Here is an 11173-nt window from a genome sequence, read left to right as displayed (position 1 = left end):
ATATTTTAAAGCATGCTTTATTTATAACATGTTTAGTAAGTACAAGAATATACTGTGAATCTCTATAAGATACAGCCACATTCAGATAGTTTTTCTTTATTTCCTACCAATTTTATAAAGAGATATAAATAAATTCTCTTGCATTCGAGAGGGTGTATGAGAATAAAAGAGGGCTGCTGCTGCAATTGGTTCAGAACTTTAAAGTGGCAGAAACTATTTAAAAAGCTCAAAGCAATATTATTTTTTAAGTTAAAAGAATATTAGAATAAGATTGCACTGCCAAATGCGCAGATATTAGGAAGCTGCAAAATAACGGTTGCCTAAGAAACCTTATTTTGCTCGTCTTCATTCTAATATGTATTCTAATATGTATTAAGATGCAGTCCTCCATGACTCACCAGCAGTTCCCCCCTCCCCCCTGAGAGCAGTCACTTCATTCAGCACAAATGATGAAATTAAATCAGGGCTGCATGGTTAATGGAGAGTGTCTGTAAAATGCCTGCTTAATTTCTTGTAGATGTTGGAAATTATATAGTGAATGAAACTGATTTATGATTAAACTTGGAGAATTGGATCCTATCTCTCACTCTGACCCAGAGATCTTCTGTGAGGAGGGTTGCCATTTCTTTGGGGTTCTTCTGAGAAAGTTTAGGGTTTTTTTTTCCCATTCCTCGTCACAAATTTTGAGTAGAATTTGGGGTTTTCCTCTATTTGCTCAGGGAAATAGTTCTGACCAGGCTGCATTACATCCAAAATTCCAGAACTGTTCAAACTGCAGCTTTGTAGGTTAACTATACAGCCTACATGTGTGCAATAGGCCCAATATTTTTAGAAAACATCAGTCTTACTTTGCAAACATGACAGAGGCACTGTGTGCTTGTATAGCAGGTCTGACACATGCTGCTGAACGTGTATGATGCAGTGTATGCGCATGTTCAGATAAAGCTAAAATATAGCCTAGAGAGGGGGATGTACTGTGCCTAAGCAAGCATCTTTCCAGTATATGTGCAAGAGGTTTGATTCTTTTTGGATGAACATACAAAAATATGTGCTTGATGCTACACAATCATTTAAACCAAACTTTTCCTTTGAGTTCAGGGGGCTCATGCATTTATTTTCAGTAATCTGATTAGAAATCTTGGATGTAAAATGCAGAAGTGGTGTTTGCTCAAAGCTGTGTGTGTTTTAAAGCTTTTTTTTTTTTTTTTAAAACATAGAAGGATAACTGTAGGCCTGTGTATACTAGGTTAAATACCTAGAATCTCTGCATAGTCCGTGGAAAAAAGGAGTGCTCCTAGTCTGTGTGCTCTAATTGGCCTTTTTGATGAGTCTCTCTCCTATGTCAGGATCCCCAGTCTAAAGTGACACTGAACTTGGATGCCTGTTTGTTTAGGTCATGTAGACATCCCCCAGGAGTGTAAATACTCTGAAAATTGAAGTTTCTGGTGTCACAGTTCGGACATCCTGCATCTGCAGGAAGAATCGACTGTTAGAATGATTCAAACTTGAGAGAGCATTGAAAGCACATCAAGATACCCTTTACAACTTGGATTAATGTTACAAAATAGAAAGAACAGTACCATTTTCAAATGGTTCTCAAACCTTTCTTTTATCGTATGTCTATAGGAATTGTAGGCCACCCCACTCCCCTAGGAATGATCAGTTTACAGAGTCATACTTTGGATTATGGAGTAATTTTGGTTGGTTGCTTGTTTGGTTAGGTCTTTATAAACTAACCAGAACTGGGATGGTACTCAGAGAAMAGAAATTTCCCTGTTTTCAGTACTGAGGCTTCAAGATGCCCGAAGGAGTAACTCTGCAAGCAGACAGTGTTTTTTGTTCTTAGTCATTGTTGAATCAGTCTATGAGGGAATTACATGGAGTCATTTGTACTGTTCTGGTAACATCTTTTAGAAGATCTTTAAAACCAAAATCATCACTTGCTGTCCTTAGGGTTCAGCGTATTTCCTGAAAGCACAGATGTACTAGTCTTCTGCTAAATCTCAGTTTGTGTAAATACACTTTGCTGTTTTAAATTCCCCCAGCAGTTTTGATTAGATATGGTATCAGTCACTCCCTGTTCTAAACTGTTATATAGCACTACTGTTAAGTAGCCGGCATGCTGTATTTACAGGTCTTCTTATTGGTAGGCCAAACTCTGTGTCTGCAGACAGAATGAACATTAGATATCTGTACTAGAAACTGTAGCACATATGCACTAGCACACTAGCACTTTTGCTAGTGGTTAGCAAACTGGCCAAAATTGTTTAGATTTTTTTGTTTATGGTTTCTTAGTAATAATGCTTTAATGTTAGTAACTGAAATTCAGTATGCTTATCTGTAAGTGACTTGGATTTCTGCTGTGTTCATCAGCCATAGTTTCTGCTGACCTTGAATGGAGCTTTTGTAGCTTTTGAAAATGAGAAAATACAGGTTTCATGTATTACTCTAAATGATGTCCAGCAGAAATTATATTATCCATTTATTGAATCATATCTGCTTGATCAGCAGAAGAGTCTTTGTGTAAATGGGAGAAAGATACTTGCGTATGTTGCCTGAATGTTTGCATTAAAGTATTTCTGATCATTAAATGAAAAAAGGCCATTCTCAAGGGGCTGTTTATTCAGTAAGTGTTCTATGAGTCTGTAATTACTGTTCACTTCACTGGGTCTTGCGGCTCCTACTTGAGACCTTTCTCTTCAGTTGCACAAGCCAGTGCTAGAGTACCTGAAGTGGGGGCAGAGCCTAGGACTGCAGGCACAATGGAATCGGGTTTCGCTTGCATGCTTCCTCCTTCTCCCTCTTAATGGTCTGCTTTCTGACCCAAGGTGTTCTGTCATGTTACTTCTGTGTCTATAAGGATATCATCCAATGTCTGCACTGCTGGGAACCTACGCTCTTTCGACTGCTAAATGAGTAAGTATTGTAGGAGTCAAAAGGAGAAGGAATGATCATATGTAAATGGAAGCTGTTGAAGCTGAAAACAGCATGTAATTTTGTGCAAGGTCCAATTCAGGAAAATTAAACATTTTACGTTCTCAGGATACCATTTTTCTGAACTTTTTATCTGCATTTTTTAAACTCTGTCAAACATTCTGCTCAAGTTTTCCACAGAATCTCAAATTTGAACTGTATTTGTACTGATGGTTTTTTTTTTCCCCAAAAAATAAACCGGAGAAGAAATTATAAATGAATGACAGAGGGTTAATGATGCCATGTTCACTTAACCTCATTGGAGCACAGGGACAAAGAGTGGTCTGCAGTATTGCTAGGCAAACCACCCGGTTCCAGCAGAGATCACTGGTCTCCTGGATGTGCATATGTAGGATGCAACTCAAAACTGATACTACTTTTGAAAATCTATAACAGGTTCTAAGATAATTAACCTGAATATAGAATTGTTTCAACAATTTTTTTTCCTGACAGATTGATATACCTTGAGATAATTCTAATTTTCAGAAACATAGGTTAACAATACTATTTCGATATTTAGTTTAAGTAATTAAGAGAGAGGAGAATCCTAGTTTAACTTTTTTTTTCTGTATTATTTTTGTAAACAGTTCATTTCTTCATAGTCTCTTTTGGTTTTGAAATATGAATCATCTATTTTTRCTTGCAGAAATAATCATACTCAGAGTGAAAATTTATTATGAGACACCTGAAAACAATGCACACGGAACACCTCTTTATACTATTTCTTGACAAAAATCTCAGTAGAAAATAGTAATGTAAAGGATTGAGAGTGAGATAATGAGCAGAAAATAGGAAGAGGACCAGAGGAAAGWTAGACAAAGTGAGAGGAAAACAAGGAAGATGTTAAAGTGTTCTGATTTTGAGGCAATAAAATAGGAAATGGGCAATCTAATAAGAGGTAAGGCATGGGAGTTTCCTGGGGGAAGGTCAGTTCAGATATCAGGAAAGCAGGATGGTGTGAAAGAGACATATCAAGACAGAAAAGATGGAGAGAACTAGTATGCTCTGGAAGCCAAATGCTTTAAGTTTAGGTTTGGGTGGAGGGATTTGGGGTCTTTTGGACAGATGTCTATCACAAATGAACCACAGAAACTCTTAAGTGGATTTGTAGTAACTTCCTTTATCCTTTTATCTCTTATTTCTCCTTTGTTTTGGAATATACAACATAGAGCTCTTCTCACTGACTCTATTATGCACAGTATACTTTTTGTATGCACATAATTTAGTATTGTGGCACCAGGTTTATTTTTACAGCAGTATCTGTCATTCAAAACATGTGCTTTCTGTTGGGTTGTTTTATGTTGTTGGGTAACTTCTTTTTCAGTTTTCTACTGTGTGATGATTCTGTTCCTTCTCCTCGTGCTGACGGTCCACTCCCTAGTTGTAGCTGTCTTGAACTTATCAGAATAACTTACAGTACAAATTCAGGTCAAATAGCTCGTCCACCACCTCTAATTTTGGCAGGGACAAATACAGCAGCAGAAGCTTGAGTTACAAACGGGATTAGGACTTTTGGAGTCAGCCTGATACTGTATTGCATCTGAAGCACAGAAGTGCTTCCAAACACTTAACGCAGTTCTGGTAGCTGAAGCTGTGGAAGACCGGAGAGGAGGGAAAAAAAAAAAAAAAAAGGAACTCCATGCCAGGTGACTCTGCTGTATGTGAGCTAAGAGAAATGCGCAACTAAATGCAAAACACAACTCAGCTGTTCACTCTGTGCTTGCTTATAAATGCTTTAAAGGGGGCTCTATGAAGCAGCTGTGTGTAGGGATGATAGTCGTTATGGCCTTGGTGGTGCTTTATAAATATCACAGCTTGAAAATAACATTTCAGTACTGTACGATCCATATATTTCGTAGATGGTGGAGCTCTAATGCAATAAATTAATAATACAGAAAATGTGACTATACTGCATAGCACAGATTACATTCTAATTTCAGTAGGATTGTCAAATTCTGATAAATATTATTTCTAGGTATGGAAACTGTCATGATTTTCAGGAAAATAGAAAACATGAGTCAGAAAAAACTATTAAAGCAAACAATGCAGTTGATAGTAAGGAAACAGGAGAAACAGTGCTAGTTCTAATAAAATGTGAGATTTTAGCTCATTTCAGGATAGCTAGTAATATGGTTACAAAAATTAAATATATTGCCTAGGTTAAAGATGTACTATTTAGTCCTTCTCTCTATGGAAATTCAAATGAATTTTAAAAAGCTTGATAAATTTTGATACTTGAACTTAAAAAAACAAAACCCTAATTGTGGTGAATTTGTTTAATGAGTTCCAAACAGGAAAAAAAAAAAATTGGTATAAAATGAAGATAGTGTTTAAGAAATACATTGTATTTTTTTTGCAGTAAAACTTCACTTGGAAAGCTGAATAGTGGCTCCTATTGGCTCATCTCTCTGCTCATTAAGGAAGGGCACATGCTTTATTCTTGCGGTACRACAAAGCTTTTACCCCGGAGAGCAAAATTAAACAATACTTTCAATACAAGGAATATTTGTAACTGAGATCTACTAAGTAGCTTGTTAGTCAAAATTGGGTAGAGTATGTAATGCTAAAACTTAAAGATTGGCATAGATCAGAAGTTTGTGAGCTGGAATCCATCATGGGTCACATAGTGGTCATGTATCATTTTCTAAGTAGTAGTAGATGTCAGGAAAAATACAGTAAGTAGCCGTACTAATTTGATTGCAAGTGATTGCCATATCAATAGGATGTTTATGTGAAGATCAATGCTATTTTGATGTGCTTCTTGCTAATTTTTGACAGAATACCCCATTGCTTTTTTTTAATGCCTTTGAAATGCTGAATAGAGGATGTCAGAAAATCTTGGAGCACAAACCTGGTGCAGCATATTGACATATTGTATCAAAATATGAATAAATCTACACGAGCATGATCTCAAATTCAACCAGCAGAAGATTCTCATCAAAACCTATTAGGTATTGACAAGGATAAAAAAAACCCTAACACTAACATAGAAATACCTTTGGAACACTGAATGATCTAATAATAATAATGTTTTATGGATGCTTTGCTTTGTGCTTTAAGGCAAATCAGCCTGAAATAAAGTAATAGATAAATATTGATGTAAGGCTTTTCTTTCATCTACTTTAGCAATATGCATCTGACTACTGAATCTTAATTCTCTTACTACCAGCTTTTCTTGAAAATCAACAAGTTCTGTAAGGATTGGGCAGAAATCAGTTTCACTTTTTAGCTGACTTGCTAGCTCCAATCTTGCATAACAACTCTAATTTTTTTGGGAGTGTCCTGTCTCCTTGACCAACCATAAAGGTTAAGAAAAATTGTTTTATTATTATTATTTTATTTTCCCTTTACATAGGCCATTTGCAGCAATTTCAAGAGGCTTCAGATTGGATCATCAGTTCTCCTGTGGTTCAGAGGGGGATAATGTAGGAACCCTTAAGCATTTTATGCAGAAGACAAAGTGGATAGGCTAAAACTTTTAAGTGACTCTTTTAGCTTTGATTTTATTAAAGCACTTCAACTGATAGACTTCATAGGAGAGAAGTCTGGGATAAGTGATCTTCCTTGCTGATTTCTGAAATCACTGTTCTCTTTTCTTGAAGCAAGTTCTCTGTTGAGTCTTTAAAACAGATCTAAAGAACTTGATGTTTAGGGTAAATCCTTTTTACCTGGTGGCAAATAGAGGAGGTAGTACCACAGAAAGTGAAGTGTCAAGTGATCTAATATAATGTGAGATCTGAAGGATAGAAGTATAGGAAAGTAAACCGAGAGTCTGAGCTTCACCCTAACTTGTGACTACAGGCAAGAGATGGAAGAACTGTATCTTAGAAAATATTAGTCACTGAACAGAAAATCTGGAATACTGAGAAAGAGTTCTGTTTAAATTAGCTCCACTGATCTTCAACCTGAGGTGCAATAGCTAAGAGGAGCAGCATCATGTTAACACACAACATTTGCAGGACCTTGTTCAGAGTGAAGAGTTAACTGCCGACCAGACCCTACTCTATATTTAGAGAAAGTGTTTACAAATCTTGAGCATGAGAGTTAAGAAGATACCCTGGGAATTCTTCTGACTGTTCACCATCTGAATGTACTGGCAGAGTTCTGTTTTCTGAAACTGCTCATGAATAACTTTTTCAGATGTCATTTAATGAAATCCAGGACAATGTTAATAGAGCATTTTCAATCATGTGACATTGACACTCTACTGGAAATGCGAGTATATACTGGAAATATTTTCTGAAATTGAAATAAGCAACTTCACAAACAAAATTGCAAGAAACCTGAACATTATTTTAAGTATGAGAATTTTGATTGTGCTCATCCTGGGGCACACTAATCTCCCTCCTAATGTGGCTGCCACAAATAAGGATAGCAGGAGTGGGGTCATTATATTTGATCAGTGAAACATTAGGATGATGATCCACTTTCTAAAATAACAAAATCAAAGGAAGTGGCATATGAAAACATGCACTGTAGGTCTTGACCCACTGACTTTGTTTTAACTTTGAATCAAGTCCACAGACTTCTAAAACCATGTATGTGGTGCTTTAAAAGTAGTCCTATTCTTTTTTTGTAAAAATTATAATAATTGGATATTCCACAGATTCCTTTTTACAGTCAATACAATTTCAGTTTTACAAACATAAGGCTGAATTGATTTGCCTTATTTGTTATAAGATGCATCAGAAGTCTTCATCTATGTTCTTAAGTAGCAAAATTTGAGTTTTCTTTTTCCATTTAAGAATCACTTATCTATAATAATCACTTATTTTCTAGAACTTTTGAAATATATGCAAATACCCTTAGGACTTTTCTGATTTCCACTGCTAGGAAATACATAAAGTTGTACAAGTAGAAAATTACATGAGTTTCACAGAACTCTGTAGATGGATTAGGTTTGTCTTGAGTAAATAAACTAGTTATAAATTTTTATACCTTTGGAATTTGTTATGTTGGCTGAGAGCACATGCTGTCCCTAACAATGCCTTCAGTTCTACTTTTCTCTGTTTAAATTGTTGACTTTTTCACTGAATGTTTTTATATACTCATGCTGGAACTTTTATAATGTTTATAACTGYGTATTTTTTAAAAAGACTTTTGTATCCATAGTGTGTCTGGTCTTCTGGGAAAATTGGCATATTTGCTTATTAAGTAAGATTTTGTTTTTACTGTATATGTGCATATGGTTTTCATCAGAATAGCAGTGGAAAAAAACAGTTTATTTCACGAGTATATATCCAACGGTTACGTCTATTAAGTTTTATGTAATAAGATATCAGACTCATGAGAATTTTATTTTCCTGGAAAAATATTTACCCATATAAATTTTATAATACCTATTTTGCTTGGTTGACAGCAGTACTATTAACTGATGGGGGAAGGTCATCTTTTTGAAAATCTTATCTTCTCTTACTCTTCAAAATAGAGCATTTTAATGTTTACCTCTAATCCTTCCTATGGCATTGAGTTTGTTTGTACAATCTGATATCCCATGTTGTAGTGCACTGCCAGGCATACTGATCATGGCATAGAAATAATACCTTTAGTAGAAATCTATTGAAAATTGACAATAAGGTTTTTTTTCCTGATTTATTTTATTTGTTCTATTTCCTGTTCTTTGTCACTTCTTTACTTCCAGCTCCATTTTCCTTAAGACAGAGCCAATCCATAAATTGTCTAGTAGATTTGTGTTGTAGTCCTCTGTCTCCAAATGGCTTGAGAGTTATTAGAACGATAAAAGCCTGTGTGCAACAGTACTAATCCATAATTGAGACTGAAGTATGTCACAACAGGAATCTTCCCACAGACAGACCATAGCTGTCACCTAGTCTATAATCCATTATTAAGAATTCTGAGCTTTGCTGCTGGGAATAGATCGCAGTCTTGTCCAGCTCCCCTGCACACACACACATATGCACACAAATGCGCATTTTTTTGAATTATTAAATTGTCAGGTGAATAACACCCTGACACTGTGAAAGATACACTATCCATACAAACATTCTGTATGCAAAAAAGGAAAAGCTAATTTAAGTATTGTGGTCAAAACTGAACAAGTAATGAGCAGTGAAATGTCATTACTGAGCTTTCAAATAGCCTTCAGATATTAGACGATGCAGAAATTTGAAATGTCATCGCTGGTACACTAGCCCATCCTCTTTTTGTGAGGGTGAAGTGAAGGACTGGAGGTATGCAGAAACTTTAAACAGTGGTTTTTGTATTGTGTAATAGATGGAAATAGATGGCAAGAATCTTTCCAGTCTCTTGGTTTAAAATGAAAAATGAATTACAAGTTTTTATAAAGGAAAATACCACTTACAAAAATATGGAACTTGAGTATCTGGCAGTTATTAATTTGTAACTGATTATTAGTCACATTTTTTTTGCAGGTCCACACATTAATTGAGCTGTCACTTAGATGAGTTGTGTTGTCAACAAAATCTTTTACATCAATCATCAATTTTTGTCCTTTCTTAGGAGTCTATGAAAGATGCATGAAAAGTGCAAGGCTAGGACTATGCCTATATGTACAGTGCTTTTGCATCTGTAAATTGAAAATTCAGTTGAAAATACTGCCTCACATTTTCCACCTCTTACTGTTATTGAGCCAAGCAATGCCTGTGTACTATACTCATCTGTACTTTTCTCAGTGTTAAGTGATAATGTGAAACATTAGAGAGGAAGGAATGGATCTGTGTGACAAACCTGTCACTGAGGCCTGTGTTTACTTTAAAGGTGCTTGCTGTCTTGATGTATTGACATAGCAACGTTTTCAGATGTTCCCAAGCTATCACATGCTTTCTTGAACACTACTAAAGCTCATGACAAAATTTTTCTACTGTCCAATGCTCTCTTCAGTGGTAAAGTTGAAGGGAGAAATTCTGGTCAGAATATGATACTCCAGAATCATCAAGGTCTATTAGCTTAAACTCAGCTGCTTCTCTCATTATACCATTTGGAAACCTATCAAAAATAGCTTTAAAAAATTAACAACAATAAAGGAAAATAACACAAATCAGTAGGCAGAATACCTACAAAAATGCTAAGTAGTTCTCAGTGATAACATACTGGCTCAGCTACTGAAAATTATTTCCAGAATTCTGGGTATTATACACAGATAGACAGCACAGTAAGTTTTTCATTCGTTTGTTTAAAGAATAAGGATAAATAGATGGCCTTAATGCCTGTAAATAGAAATGTTAAGCTGTTGGAATTTCACACTGGGGGCAATCTGAAACTGTTTGAAACTGGTTATTTTTTTCCAGTGTTTCCAGAATGTAAAACAAAAGAGTAAATTAAACAATTACTCCTTTTTTTTTTTCTTTTTATCTCTACCACAGGACTCAAAATTCTCTGCCACACACATAAGATAGATGGTTGGTATATGATTTTCGGAGATTCTTAGGATAGTGTTGTGAAAAGGAGCTAGACACTACAGTGTGCAGTATGAAATTTAGTAATCTCTCTAGCTGTGTTGGAAAAGTAAATTAATAGTTCTCAGAGAGTGCAGAGGAAACCTACCATAGAGACCCCTTATAGAGCTATTCTAGGGGAGGTACTGAGAGAAAGGTCTTTCAAATATGGGTTTTTTAAAGAATTTGGTCTAGAATATAAACTGGAGTGCAGTTTATTACAACACTTGCAAACACAATTTTATTTTGTTGTTGTTTAAAATATGTAGTTTAAAGTGTTTATAGTGCTTTGCTTTTGCAGTCTAAGCAAAAAAGAAATCATATCCATTCTGTTCAAGACAAGGCCATGGAAGTACTATCCATTGCTGAAATCAAGTATGAAACAAATTATTTTCTTTATCTTTGAGTAGCTATACTGGCTATCAGAGTGTCAACCGTACAGATTTTGTTTATATTAGATTTTACCACTCCGGCTGATATATCATATGTTTGTTTTCAGGGATTCTTGGAGTTATGCCAAACTCACTTCAGATTTGCTTTACAGAATTCTAGTTTCTTATATTTAATTGGAGTATTCTTAATATAGTTCTTAGAAATTCCTACTATCAAAGTAAAATGTTTACCTGTCATTTGAGTTTTAAAGCATCTCTGAGATTGCTTTTCCAATTTTCTCAGTGAGAAGTCTCTATTCCTTTCTATTCCAGGATGTCAGAGAATTGTTTAGATTTTATTTCTGTGATGATCTGTGAATATGCAAGGTCTTTTAGTTAGATTCTATGCATGGC

This window comes from Apteryx rowi, unplaced genomic scaffold (assembly GCF_003343035.1).
Source record: "Apteryx rowi isolate R43461 unplaced genomic scaffold, aptRow1 scaffold_110, whole genome shotgun sequence".
Classification (NCBI taxonomy): Eukaryota; Metazoa; Chordata; class Aves; order Apterygiformes; family Apterygidae; genus Apteryx; species Apteryx rowi.
This window is presented reverse-complemented; position numbering follows the sequence as displayed.